Source organism: Papilio polytes, unplaced genomic scaffold (genome assembly GCF_000836215.1).
Source record: "Papilio polytes unplaced genomic scaffold, Ppol_1.0 DF824135.1, whole genome shotgun sequence".
Lineage (NCBI taxonomy): Eukaryota > Metazoa > Arthropoda > Insecta > Lepidoptera > Papilionidae > Papilio > Papilio polytes.
In genome coordinates this window covers 1,363,529-1,376,695 of record NW_013525069.1, presented here as the reverse complement: position 1 = coordinate 1,376,695, position 13,167 = coordinate 1,363,529, and positions in this window count along the sequence as shown.

Sequence of the window (13,167 nt, the reverse complement as noted above, 5' to 3'; positions counted from 1 at the left end):
GACAAATTGGTATTTGACATCTTCGAATCAGTGATCAAAAATTTAATTTCCACCTCCACGGAAACTGTTAAAATTAATTTGTTAATACAAAGGTCGCTGCTCGTACAATTTGACGGCACTTGTTCTCAACGCTCGTCTCGCCGACGCCGAACTTCACAATGTCAATTTGATCAAAGCCATTTATAGAAATTAAAAGGGTTGTACAGACGGTTAAGGAAATATTTGTAATGATAAAATGACTGGCTTTTCACCTTTAACTTGAATTTTTATTTTATTTTATTGTGGGAAAACATTTTAAATCTATAGTTTGAACAATTATGTTTTTTCGAGACATCAATTCTAAATCAACCACATCCAGCTGAGAAATTGTATTAAGGTCCAGAATATTAAAAGGCTATCAATCATTTGAAGAAAGGGCTGGTTATTTGTAAATATTAAATCCCAGTAAAATGGTACAAAACTTACCTCCAACTGTTCCTAACCACTGGTGCAAAGACATGTTTGGTAATCGTTTCATAATAAACTTAATTTTTTTTCCATTATAATAATATTTAAAATTAAGAGGATCCGAAGAACAGAATTACTTTTATATCTCCTTAAAACGTAGGCTCTAAACTCTAGATTAATTCATATTTAATTCCTGCTGCTTAAAAGGCAATAAAATCAGATACAAAACGAGGGACAATCGACGGTCGTTTGAAAACTAATTGGAATGTAAATTGGTGTATTAAAAGGGATTAGATAAGAGGGGACTAACAGATTGTTTCTGGGTCTCAATAAGGGCAATTAGAAATAAACAAATTATGTAAATCACGAACAGTAAATATCATTATTTTCAATACTATTTTAAACATTATCATCATGTCTCGATCTGCTTTCCATTATTTCAGTAGTCACTTCCTTCTTGATCATGTTTTCACGCAATTCGCGTCTCTCTTTTTAAACCATCCATCTCAAATACTTATTAGATTTCTTAGTTACAATCTTTTAATGTTTAGGAAGTTCAACGTCACTTTGTTACAAGCTACAGTTCTATTTGATGCTGCAATGACATTCCCAACCTGTCCCTGTTAATAACATGATAAATATAAGTTACTTTTTTAATCCAACAAGGCTTTTGTGTAGCAGACCACGCTTTTCATGTTACTGATTACCTTCAAATTCTACTGAAGCCAGTTATTTGTGCGTGAAGGGAAAAAAACATTTGTCCTTTTCAAAGACGTTACCTTTCAGTTCCATTCAAGTGTAATTTCGGAGATAGGATTCCTCCGACCTTCGATTGGCAAACTAATATAGTTTGAAATCGTTTAATGTGAAATAACGTTTTTGATGTTTAATGTGAATCTTATTTTATATATCTATGTTTTCATTAAATATTCAACGTAACATTTACATATATTTTTCAATGATACAGCTTTTTGTATGCATAAAATTTTAGTAAAAATAATGCGCCGTTCATTACTTTATGAATTAATCCTCTGTCTCGTAAAGCATTCATTGTAAAAGTACAGGTTCATAGGAACCTAATCATACTAATTTGGTAAATGAGAAAGATAAATAGATGTTTATTAGAGTTTGTAAGCTAAACGGATAAACGGATTGCGATCAATATTTGGCATAGATGTAGAGGCTATTCTGGACACATAGGCTTCTTTCTTTTGTTTTTTTTTTTAATTGCACGCGAACGTAGTCGTGGGTAAAATAGTAATATCAATAAATTCCACATTCAAACGGAACACAGTTCACCCGCTATTTACTGACTGGTAGCCAACAAACTTGCAATTGAGTTTTGTAGGAAGGCAAAGTTCTGCTTAGCTCTGCAGGACTACCTGTCTACCAACTAAAATACGGAGCAACGCGAATTTGCACTTTCTAAACTTTGATCTATCAACAAGACCTTGGTCTACGGCTAAATTAACTCTATATTATTGTAGTCTAGCTAATATCTTACTTCTTACTAATATTATAAATGCGAAAGTTTAGATAGCTGGAGGTTTGTTAAAGTTTGCAGCCTAAACGGCTGAACGGATCTCCATGAAATTTGGCACAGGTTTAAAGCATAGTCTAAAAGAACACATAGGCTACTTTTTATCCCGGGAATAGTTACGGTTCCCGTGGGATTCATTAATTTAGTTTTTTAATGTTTACTCGATCATTCAGCAACGGTTCTTATTGAAATTTGGCACATATATAAATCAAAGTCTGGAGTACACATGGGATAAGGTTCATTCCCGATAAATGGCCGGTTCCCGAGAAATACGTAATTTTTTGTTATTTGTATAGTTCGCGTCTAAAACTACGCGGACGAAGTTGCGAGCAACAACTTGTATTTTATAATGATATTTTACAAATACGTTTAAGAAAATTAAAATATTATTATGATCTTTTGATGTGTTGATTTTTGACTATCGTATTTTTTTTTAAATTATTATTGCTCTGTTTAATCTATGATCTAGCTATGTTCGTAGCTCATGGTCTTATCTGGTCTTAAACAAACAACAAAGCTATTCTCTAACGCAGGTTGTGTCTCATAAAGTTTGTCGTAAACCACATCCTAAGTCCGTCAGCACATTAGCAGAGCTCAGACCTCATAATGAATTCACCTTATTGAATTAATTATGTTTGGAATACCTAATCTGGATTTGCATTATTACAATGAAATTTCACTGTAATTATAACAATGTAGGTAATAAAAGGCTTCTGAAGTATATTTTTAATGACTGAAGATTGTTTTTAATATTTGCAATTATTTACTGTAATCAAATTAATATTATTAATTAAAGAAAAAAGATAATAAGAATTCTACACTAGTTAATCAGATGATAGACTAGATTTTAAACATTTCATAATTCAAATAATTATTATTTCAGCCATTTTATTCCTAGTAAATATAATAATACTTTGTTACATTAATCAAATTTTAAACTCACATATTTCCATAATGAAAACGCGAGTTGAATGAAGCAAGCTTATATGCACAATGTTTGAATGTGGTCGTAGACTTCAATTTGAGACATGTTTCAAGCCACATTACACAGCCTGGGGCGCTACACTAACTGGGAACTGGGACAGTCTAGCAGTCGACGGTACATCGTTATATCAATATTACACTGAGTACACATTCTAATAAGATTCAATAAAGATCTTACCCAAGACACAACATACCATAGTACATAAGGTACATAAGTATAAAGTGTCAATAGGGTTAACAACGGCCCGAGCCGAGGCTCCTAAGGGACCTCTCGAGCCTAGATAGCGCCATCTGCGCTCGGCCACCTCAAGCCCGGTGAATCTGTAAATGCCTCTTCAAGGGAAACAGTGGCCACTCAGTCACTAAAATAATTGAGTTAACAATAATACATAGTGATTGTGGTCGAAGGTTCAAATCAGGTAACTATTGTCCTGTACCATAGCTAAGAGCCTTAAATTACTTGGAATTGGTACAAGCATTTGTAATTAATAAAAATATATTCGTGAATAAACAATCAAAATAATAAACATCTTGTTTGAACTATAGAAATTCAATAAAATTCTAAATAAGTCTTCCAAAATAAAAAGCTAGGTCAAAAAACTTTGTAAACGTCGATTTAAAAAAGAAACGTAATGATGCAAAGTTTAGTTCATAACGAAGCAGATACAGGCCTTGGGGAATCTACTCTTATGTAACAAGCAATGTAGAGCAAAGTAATTAATATTAGTCTTGGAGGTTTATCTCTATGGATTATATATTTTTCATGCTTAGCATTAATTTTTTTCATGCAAATTATGACAAAAAATCAAAATAAAGTTATGAAGTTGTGTTCTGATTTCACATGTGATAAAAAAAAATTAAGAACGTAATATTTAAGCAACTATTAACGCTTGTAGAACAATTCACTCGTATTTGTTAAAACAAATTTCTGTAACACGAGTAACGATGATAGAAATCGTTGAAAGTCCATGCATGTATTGTTTCTGGATAATAAAACGTCGAGCGGGGAACATAAAATGCATGTACAATAGCCTGGAAAATAGCTCTCGTCATATAACCAAAGTGTTTAGAACAGAGTGCCATAGAAATTGGAAATGCAATAACGTACGCTGTTTTATTTTTTTGACAACTGACATGCTAAATACTCGCCTAAATCAGCTGGCACTTTGTACACTCAGGCCAGTAAAATTTATACTTGACCGTGTTATTCTTGTCAAACTTTATACCCTACTCGTCTACTCCATAAACTTACAGACCAGACAATGATAAGTACATTTTTGCTCAATATGACTTATTAATACAGGTTTAATAGACAAAAATGCTATTTTGTTTAGTCATATTTTGATAACGAGTGTTTCATATTTTAATATTATCCTCAAAATTTCTGATTCATTTAAAAGCTTGTCTTATAAAGTGCAGGACAGTTTTAACAGTGGTAGAGCCCGCTTTAACATCTTCGCACGAATGGGCCGGCTCGCCCGGTGTAATACGATGACCACACAGAAAACAGTCGTGAAGTGGAAGCAATTCTGCGTTTCTTCTGATGAGTGTGGTGCCGGAAGCCTAATTCTAGTCCCTTTCCCTTTCCACCCTTTTCTTAAGAGGAAAGGATGGGAAGGAAAAATTAAATTTGACGGTGGAGGAGACACATAGGAAGGGGAAATGTCTTTTTTATGTGCGTCTCCTCCTCCGTCAATTAAGGATAGGCAACGCATCTGCAATTGCGGATGTTTATGGGCAGCAGGCGCTTTCCATGTCGGTGGATTCAGGTGACCGCTTGCTCGTTTGCTGCCTTATATTATAAAGAGGAATTGTATTTATAATATTCTCACCTATGGCCACAGAAATATCGTAGCGTATAAATGACCTCAAGGAAAACGAAAGATAGGAAGACCTTATAATAGATGAGAAGATGATATAAAGAAAACAGTAGGACCACAGTGGATCGAAAACGCAAAATCAAGGAAAACCTGGCTGGCTTTGGAGGAGGCCTTTACTCGCAGAGAGGTTCCCGCAACGTCCAAGACATAAAAAAAATGATAATAACAATAATAATAAAAAAAAATTGAAATGTCTAAGTAGTAATTTAAAAGAAACATTGTAATGTATCTATTGTAATGTATGTAATTATTAAGTTGCTGGAAATAAAAGGCTTTTTTATTTTTTATTTTTATTTATTTATTTATAGCAGGCTAGGTACTGACAAATGTATTACTGACTTTATATACAAGGTAACAGGATATATTTGAGATAAATAAGAAAAATACTTCTTAGACAAATGTCTTAAAAACCCTTACTAAAAGACCTTGGTAATTCGTGACAAGATATCATTTTATGAGCATCTACGTCACGTACTCAAGAAAATGTTACGTGTTCTTGATATATCATTAGAATCTCAGTGCTGTATGTAAACAAATAATTACTTTGATATTTTATGTTGCATAATTATATTATTTTCCATCATTAAATTGTAAAACTAAATAAAGATATGCCCCTGGGGCCGCGGTTGTCCAAAGGGATCAGATTTTTTTTATTTTAAAATAAGGTGGCAAACGAGCAAGCGGCCACCTGAATCCACCAAAATGGAAAGTGACCGCTGCCCATAAACATCCGCAATTGCAGATGCGTTGCCTACACTTAATTAACGGAGAAGGAGACGCACATAAAGAGCATATTTCCCCTTCCCATGCGTCTCCTCCGCCGTCAAATCCCCTTTCCCTTCTCATACTTTCCTCTTAAGAAAAGGGTGGAAAAGGAAAGGGAATGAAATAAGGCAGATTATATCATTGGACGATGCGCTGCTTATTTGCCCTTTTCTATTTAAAAAAAACACGTATTGTACCTTTCTCCTTATCCTACTCTCGTAGGGTCGGCGCAACAGGTTTTTGTCCTCCACATAACTCTATCATACGTCATCTTAGTAATTGTACTGCTAAATATCCTTACATTTGTCTGAAAACTATAAATTTTCCGAAAGAACCAAATGCAATGATTAAGTTAATCTTAAAATTAAAAACGCATTTCATAGAAATTAATTGTCTACAACCAATAATTGAATCTGGGATTTCAGATATGAAAGCCTGATATTTATATTGGTTTTTGAATAAACTTCCTAAAACAAATAGAAAACTGAATAAAACCATTTCGGAAATTCAATTTGGATAAAACGAGTAACTCTGTTAAAAAGTTAAAAATAAAACACTACGACAAATTGGAATCGTTTGGCGATATCTTGTTCTTCAAAAATAAATGTATTTAGTAATCAATAAAAACCGAACATTTTCATTTTTTTATTAGAGAATTATAGATATTGAAGATTCTACGTAATTGTCTATCGCTAGAATAGAAATAAAGCGAATTTATAACAATTTTAATATAAATCATTATTATTTATAATTTTATCCATAACAACCGTAAATCCTACAGAAAAACAATTTTCCAATTGTGCGACTGTACCTTCAAATCATTAAAAAATCGAATGCAAAAAAAATTAACGTCCAAATCTATTTATTAACACAAAGATAGAAAGAATCCACTAAAAAATGAAACGTCGAAAAACCAACTTCATTAAAAATGTTTAAAATTTACTTTTGAACGTTTCGCAATTGATTTCGTATTTTTATCTCTTAAATTTATTCATTAAGCACAACTAACCATTCATTACTTTTTATGAGAGGCTTTTGAAAATAATTATAAACATAGAAATGATATTATTATTGTTTTCTAATTTTTATATATTAATTAAGACGCCTTTGAAGATTTTAATACTTTTAAATGAGGATTACTTTACCTAAGTTAGAAGCTGGGAGATTTAATAACATTAAGTTTTGCCGCGAGACAGCGGCTGCGGCCTGGCGGAGCTCCAAATTAAGTCTACACTCACCTGCACAATACCTGTACACTCGTTGACAGCTAATTAACCTAAATAAGGAAACATAAAACGACATTTCTAAATTAAGAAGTCTGTAAAATAAAACGTACACCATCACCCATTATATTGAGTACTCTTTTATGTAGGTTTTCATATTTTATTATAGATTTAAATACTAAGAAAACATCAAAATGAGCAATAGTATTAAAATTGTTTTAACGCCTGTTGGTTTATTATCTGCAAAGAGACCAACTTAATTTATACTCTATTACACATCACGTTTTTGTATCAATTAAAAACCCTCTACGGTGTACTAAAATATAGAATACGATAGAATAATAAAAAATCTACTTCAAGCAATCGTATAAAATAACCGAAATCGGTAGCGCCTCTCAGGAAAATCTAGCAATTAAATGTTTATCAGAATATTTGTATTCGAATTCATAAAGCATTTAAATGAATTTTATTCAGGACAGCTCTTCAATTTGTTAAATTTATAAATTAAATTATTTACTGCTTTTTTGGAAACCGGTGTAAAAATAACTTCATAAATTGATATACAGATTAACGTATTGTGCCTCCATTCATTCTAGAAGTTATACAAAAAATTGTAGGATTTTTTTAAAGAATAACTTCCCAAATAGCTTTTTACAGAGACAGAAATTATGTACAAGAAGCGTACCTACAATACGTGCGTACAAACGTAGATATTTTCCTAATAAGTTTTACGTATTTTCTAGTACAATACAAGCATGAGACATTGTAACCTTTACTTGATGTTTTCTCGGTAAACGATTTTCGTTGTAGCGCAACTTTCACGTCTTTGTCTAGCTAGTTGAGAATCTTAGTTCTAAAAACAATTGGCACCTCTGATATATTTATTTGTACTATTGGCGAAGAATATTAAATCATCCACAGTTATAACTGAATATTTCTTCTAAGTGTTTACTATAACTATGTATTTGTAAAAGTAGAATTTGCACAGATTTACCTTAAGTTGGCATGAGTCCAAATTAGCGTGAAACCGGCGAGCGCCTGCGGTTTCGCGGCCGCAGCGTTTTCCGCAACTTTCTGCAAACTCGTCTCTTGCGAATAGTCGATGCTGCGCTCCTGAGATATACAAAATAGTAACGGGATCGTGTAGAAACTTTCCTACATTACTCAACGAATGTCTGATTTAAAACTCAAGACGTATTACTTGATTTTCAAATACTTAATCCAAGAGATGGACTGTGTGAAGGGAGTGAGGACTGAAATTGAGAATGATAGTTATTTATATTACGAAAACCCGGTGTGCCGACCCTACGGGAGTAGGATAAGGTAGGGGAGATGATTTCAAATAAAAATTAAGGGACTTATAAAATGTTTGTTCAAAGTCAAATTTTTTATCAACGTCAAATCAAACGTTCTCGCTTTCTTCCGGAATACTTTATCGGCGTAAAAATACAAGCATTCAAATAACACTCAAGCTTAGAAACGCAAAAAAAATCGCGTGCTTATTAAAAACTCTTGTGTCGTTCGTCTCGTCTCCTTCGTGTTGGGGCGAAATATGCCCTTGACAGTTAAATGGTAATATAGCGAGGGATATCAGAGCGGTCATTATTTTTTATTCGGTGCGTTGAAGGCGCCTCCCCTCCCGCGCCCTCCACAATCAGCGCTCTCCCACCGGCCCGGCGTCGGTGAGCTCCTAACCTTTAAGGCGGCAAAATATTATTATCAAAACTGATTGTAACTATTCAAAATATTTTTGGGGACATAAGACTTTATGTTTGTTCTGAAAAAACTTTGTTTCTGATGGCCTATTATTGTTGCTTGTAGCTAGTGACATTTTTCCAGAAGGGGGTAAACGAGTCGCGGAACACCGAAGTGGTCAACGACTTAGGTATAAATATAATAAATTTTATTTAGAAATGCAAACACAATTTAAGTTATAGAGTAATTTATAAATATACCTATCTTTTGTTACAAATCATATGAAGCGTTATTATGAAAAAGTTACGAAATTTTTATAAGGAGAGGATGCGAAGGGGAAGTGGATTTGACGGTAGAGGAGATGCATAGGAAGGGGAAATATCCTCTTTATGTGCGTCTTCTCCGTCGTATAAGGATAGGCAACGCAACTGCAATTGCGGATGTCTATGGGCAGCGGTCGATTTGCCATTTTGGCGGATTCAGATGGCCGCTTGCTCGTTTGCCACCTTATGTTATAAAAAAGAAAAAATCCAATCGTTAATCGTAGAAAGTCTATTCCCCGCTTATTCCAAAGGGAACATTCTCTATCAGAAATTGGAACATTAAAGCACATTTAAATTTATTCCAAGTCAAGTAGGATCGTTGAGTACTCCTTACGCCGGGATTATTATTTGAAAATCCTTTGATTTCTTCGACCAAGTATTTTAAGGTAAGGTTGGTAATGCCCCAGGGACGTTAGCTTCTTTGAGGTTGTTTTACTTAAAAATTAAGAGGTGTTTTACAGGTTTGAATAAGTAAAATTATAGTAAACTAGCTGCTGATCGCGACTTCGTTCCCGTGAAATTGAAAAAATATGTGTATACTGACAGATCAATTACCTTTCTAATGGTGAAAGAATTTTTGAAATCGGCCCAGTAATTATTGAGTTATTTCAATACATACAAAACTACTCATCTTTTCTCTTTATAATAGTATAGATGAATAATAATTAATAGTTTATTTATTTTTAATAATACAATATTACGCTGAACGGCATCATATCAAAATGTATTTATTTTGATTACCTCCACATACTTAAAGATTATCTATTTCTAATGACATAAATTACGTATTTTCTGACATTAATACAACTTAAATGATCACATCCAATTAACTTAGAAGCAAGAATAATACATGATTGTAAATCTGATTTCAAAACACCAGTAAATAATCATATAAGAAAAACAAAGGGCAAAAAATGGCGCCGATAAATTGCCTCCTCTATTCCTTTTTGTTTACGTTGTGCCGGACTCGGCTGGGGAGCGACCCTCCGCATTTGTGGCTAAAATTGGACCTCACTGCTTTTGAGACCTTGAGACAGAATTTACGATCTCACATGAACCATGTCTATACAATATTTTAACCACATTCATTTTCTTTAGGTTTATTTGTGTAGTTTACAAAAATATTATATTTTGAAGTGGTTTTTAAGATAAATTTCAACAAATTCAAGTTGCCTTGAAGAAAATTGTGTATAACAGAATGGCAATGTTTTTGCAGTTTCTCAGTTGCGTCTTACTATTTTCAATAGACACAAGATTACCAGAAATTATAACAAGTAAGTGAAGTCATTGACCCAAAGGCAGAAATTACACTCGTCAGTTTGGTGTACTTTAAAAAGAAATATGAATCCATAATTAGTAACTATTATTTAAATGTCTGAAATATTGTTGCATACTTTGGCAGTGACGAAGAGATTTGGGTTAAAGCTTTGCACTTTCATAAACAAACAGCCTGCAGAGCTCCGAGCTCCGTCCGCACAGACCACAACTTTCTAGAGAAATCGCAGCTGCCATTAACTGCAAAGAAAATACCTAGAAACTTTTAGAAAACAACTCGGACCTAACTATTGTACCTGCGCATTAAAAAAGTCATTCCACTAAATTGAGAAGAAAGTAGTAACAATGGATTCTTTTGTAAAGCGGAATAGATCGGAGAGTAAAGTCGATTGACAACAATTGTTTACAAACAAAATCACTATGACTGATTCCTATGTGTCTGTGTTTGACTAATCTTATGAGACAGTTTATCCGTTAAGTTATAGATACTATGGTGACCCTAGTCGCACAGGGGGACAAGCCAAGATGGAACAAAAAGGAAGCTGATGTAATTGTTTTAACATGCTTGACCCGCACTTTTGACAAGGTCAAACATTTTATTAATATTTGCACACAAAAACTGCATGAAGTTATAATCGTCCCAGTTCAAGACCAATAAAGCAGATAATAAAATTATTGAATCCAAAAATACAAAAATATCCATAAATATTGAAACAGGAAAAAGATGGAAATGTTCTTAAATCAATTAAAAGGGAAAGATAGTCTGAGTAAACATCTCTGTGGCTGTGCCCGGCGCCAACCTTTAAGTGGCTTTATCATCGTTGCATACATTTTCTTATTTCTTTTTGTAGTCTGCGAATGACTGAGCGGTGGGACGATGCTTTCACAATATTTACTTTCACCCCGCGACTTAGTCAATGCTCGTCTCACTTCACCTTTATACTTTTGATTTTAATATTTTTAAGCAGGTACACATATAAAAATATCTATTTTTGAGTTTGTAGGTTCAAACCACCAAATATTCGGTACACTCACGGTTGGCAGTATGACATTTTGCACCATTATTTTTGAAAACAAAACACTGTCTCAGATCAATAAGTGAATTATATACGTAATCTAATAAAATGTTAATCTGTTAATAAAATTTAGTACAAATTGACCTATATTTAAAATATAATTTAATGCAATGAGAATGTATATTACAGAAATATTCCATATTTCCACCACTTACAATAAAATCAAGTAATCGACTCATAAATTGATAGGGCTGTAGAGTAACTACAAAATTATTCCTATTACGTGATTCCTATACGTATTATGACCTAATTAAATAATCAGCATTGATTTTAGGAATGTCCTTTATATCTGGTTACAATAAAATGTGGTCAGCATTCCACAAGTCCGTGCGGTTTGCTCGCAACATTCCACGTGACAGTTGCAAAGCAATGCTTCGTACTAGCACTTTATCCGAATGTAGCCGTAATTCTAAACTCGAAAGAGTTGCAATTATTTGAGAAAGAGTGTATTTTTCTTCATAAACTCCAAACGCACTTAAAACTTCTTTTATTTATAGAACTAGCTGTTGTTCACGACTTCGATAAATTTGATGATTCGATAAATTTACCTTTGTAACGGTGAAAGAATTTTTATAACCGGCCCAGTAGTTTTTGAGTTAATACATAAAAAACAAAAATCTTTCCTCTTTAAAATATCAGTACAGAACAATATTAAAAGACGATCTTAATATGTCTATCCACCGGTATAAGATAACTAAACAACGACACTTTCGATAAAACCTTTTTAAGTAATCTTGTTTAAATTTTCACTTAGAATATTATTCGCCACGCTCTGAGATATCGATTTTACGTAAGACATACATGACGAATAAGCCTAGAAATTTTCCACATTTATGATTCATAGGAAATTAACGTACTCTTTTGGTGCTGGTGTCTCTTAGATTAGCAGTCATAACCAATTTAGTTAGTACTACCATCTAAGAGATAACACATTCGTAAACATTAGAAAACAAATGCAAAGATGGTGTTGTTACATGTATCACGCGGGTCGGTTCGTGTACAATATGAAAACTTGTCTTAATATTTAAATAGACGTTTAAATATCATACGAAGAGTTTATCAACGATAACAAATCAAATAGCTTGAGGTCAACAACCTGCATATATTAACGTACAGACTAAGTTGTTTTAAACTTTTTTATAAACATAGAGTGTGTTGTAAGTGGGTTATTACATCATAAGCCGTTCTACTGGAAACCGTACTTGCTAATAATACTAGAGTTTGTTTTGAATACATGTGGAGTTACATATTATAGTAACCGATAGGTCTAAATATTTTATTAATGAACTAACTGTTGCCCGAGACTTCGTCCATGCAATGTTAAGATATAAAAGTATCCTATAATATGTCTATGTCTGCTACCCTTCAATGGAATTCCGGTCGAAATCGGACCAGCCAAACAAACGACAGACAAACAGGCATTTTGTTTCTAAATGCGAGTTTCGTTATCATCAACGCAAATACATCTTCCCGAAATCTGTATTTTTTCTTTTGATATAACAAACACCAATTTTATTATACGTAATATATAAATAGTCTAAGAATTAAAAATTTAAAATAAAAGAAAGCGAAACTAAGAAAGTTTTTTGAATCCAATCAATAAAATGTCATCCAATTATTATACATGTAACGGATGGTACATTTAAAACTCGTACATAATATTCCCAAGCCGGACATCGCGACCGTTACAACGAATCATTAACTTTGCGATATTAAATTCCATTAGAAGTCAAGACCGTGAATTTTTAAATTATCCATGCACAAATCATGCCGTATACGAAAGTAAAATGCGATAGCAAACTAACATTTCATTCGACTGCGTCAGCCGCAACCTATATTTGTAATTTATAGGGTTTCCGGTAATCTGCACGCGTTATTACTTTGAATAAATGGATTACATATTGTTCTATTTAACGATAACATCAAAAATTATATTCAAAGCTAGATTTAGTTTCGTTA